Genomic DNA, 2,132 nt, shown 5'->3' on the forward strand with positions numbered 1-2,132 from the left:
GAAGGCAGAGAGCTAACATAGGTGGGTCTCTTGAAAGAAAAACCATGCTTTTGTTTGATATATTTTCACAATATTGTACTAAACAGGGTGGGCAATAGGTATCTGCTGTGAAGAGATTACGATCTCTCTCCCTCTGGTGGGTGGGGGGTAGCCTTTTCCCAGCACACAGATTTGGCCTTTGACAGGAGACTTGGTAGACTTTCAGTGATTAATGTTTGACTAATACATGAGCTAAAATGTGGTCTGATGATGATTTATATGCCTTGATGGACTTTTCTTTGAGGAGCTGATAGAGTTTGGGTGGGGTTGTCCTTTACCTTCAATGGGGAGCTAGTAGATTTTTTGTAATTATTATGGCAAACCATGAACTGAAAGGTTGGAATGCAACACTTCTACTCTTTGATGGGCTTTTATTTGATGAGCTGGGGGGATGGGGTAGACTGACATGTTCATATTCAGCCCACAGGGTAGTCCAGCCTGCAGAAAAGATGTTTGGATGTTTCCCTATTTTGAAACTAAAAACTACTCATAAGACATTTATCTATCTCTGTCTACCCTATATTAAAATACCTTGCCCACCTGAAGCATGTCCCAGGCACACACTGATAAGTCCAGCCTGCTGCTTTAGTTCACTCAGGGCCTGATGTAGATGGCCAGTGGTGGTGCAGGATTGAAATGAGCCTATCCTGTCGGGACTACAGTTTTCCACCTGTGCTGTGGTGAGTTCAGAGGCTTTGTTCAGAGAACTGGGGTCTCTCTGGCACTGCATTGCTCTCAGGTTTGCTGGATCATCTGCATCTCATGACTCATGACTGGCCCAGGGGTGCTCTCCAATTCAAAGTCCTTCACTCATATCACTCTCTTTCCCTCAAGCAGGCTGTCTCCGTGCTGCACCGCTTAAAGTTGGTGAAGGGGTGAGGCAAGCTTCCTTCCTTACTCTCTTAAATGCCTCTTTTGTGCTTGTTAGGTCAGTTGACTGAACCTGTGCCCTGGGAATACAAAGAATGGCCCAGAAATTAGATTTGAAGCAGAAGTTTTACGCACCTAGGGAAAGCAAAATGGTGAGGTGTGTGCCTAACCTATTGGTCTGCAAACTGGCCTACAGCAGGCAGCTGGAGGAGTTGAAGGAGAGGATCCCAGCCGATGAATCTCTGGCTACTAGAACTGATCAGGATGGCAGAACTGTATTGTGTTGGGCGGGACATATAGTACTCAAATTTTTGTTGCAGCTTGGCATGCCAGTGTATGATGAGGATGATGCAGGTTGGTCTCCTCTTCCTATTGCTGCTTCTGCTGGCTGGGATGAGATTGTAAAAGTCCTTCTGGGAAAAGGTGTTCAGGTGAATGCTGTCAACCCAAAGGGCGGTACTCACCTGCATGATGTGGCTTCCATAAACAGGAATGAAATTGCTGTCATGACACCAGAAGGTGGGGATAATCCGGAAGCTAGGGGCCATTATGAGGCTACAGCAATGCACCAGGCAGCAGCCAAGGACATTTAGCCTGTGATGCGGGAGAGTGGAGGAAGCAAAACTTCTGGTGTCCCAAGGAGCAAGTATTGACATTGAGAATAAGAAGGAAAGACATCTTTGCAGTGGCCAAAGGTGGCCTGGGTCTAATACCCAAGAGAATGATGGAAGGTTAAGTAGTGTGGCTTTGTTCTTACTTTGTATGTTTTACTGTTGTTCCCAGTGTCCTGGAATTAGCATATCTGTGTGCAAGACATATCTATGAATGATGCGGTTTTCTCACCTCAATTCTTATAAATAAGTTGACTGTTATTCCTGCTGAGATAGCCATTCTAAGTTTACAGCTTGCTTTCCTGTCCCTGAATAACTGTTGTGACTCTTCTAGTGTGATCATGTGTTCTTCTATGTTGAATTTTGGCTAATTATGAGCAAGTGATTCTGTGGATGGGGTGAGTCTTCAGCAACCTCCCGTGCACCTTTCATTCCCATTTGAGGCAGGGGAGCCCTGATAGCCACGGGCCAGTTGTGCTGCCAAATAGGTCTAGGTGGTGTTTAGAATGTTCCTCTGTACGGTTGAAATACATCCTAGCTTGTTTTTTAGGTACACTCAGGTCTATGCCAAATATTTCTGGGTTTTTCAAGCATGAGATTTAATTTATTTTT

General features: G+C 45.0%; 1 pseudogene; it reads left to right on the top strand.

Moving 5' to 3' along the window:
* Positions 1–1,058: 1,058 nt before the first annotated feature.
* On the top strand, positions 1,059–1,645 carry LOC103256694 (annotated as a pseudogene).
* The last annotated feature ends 487 nt before the right edge of the window (positions 1,646–2,132 follow it).

Source organism: Carlito syrichta, unplaced genomic scaffold (genome assembly GCF_000164805.1).
Source record: "Carlito syrichta isolate Samal-C Ts95f unplaced genomic scaffold, Tarsius_syrichta-2.0.1 Scaffold293252, whole genome shotgun sequence".
Classification (NCBI taxonomy): domain Eukaryota; kingdom Metazoa; phylum Chordata; class Mammalia; order Primates; family Tarsiidae; genus Carlito; species Carlito syrichta.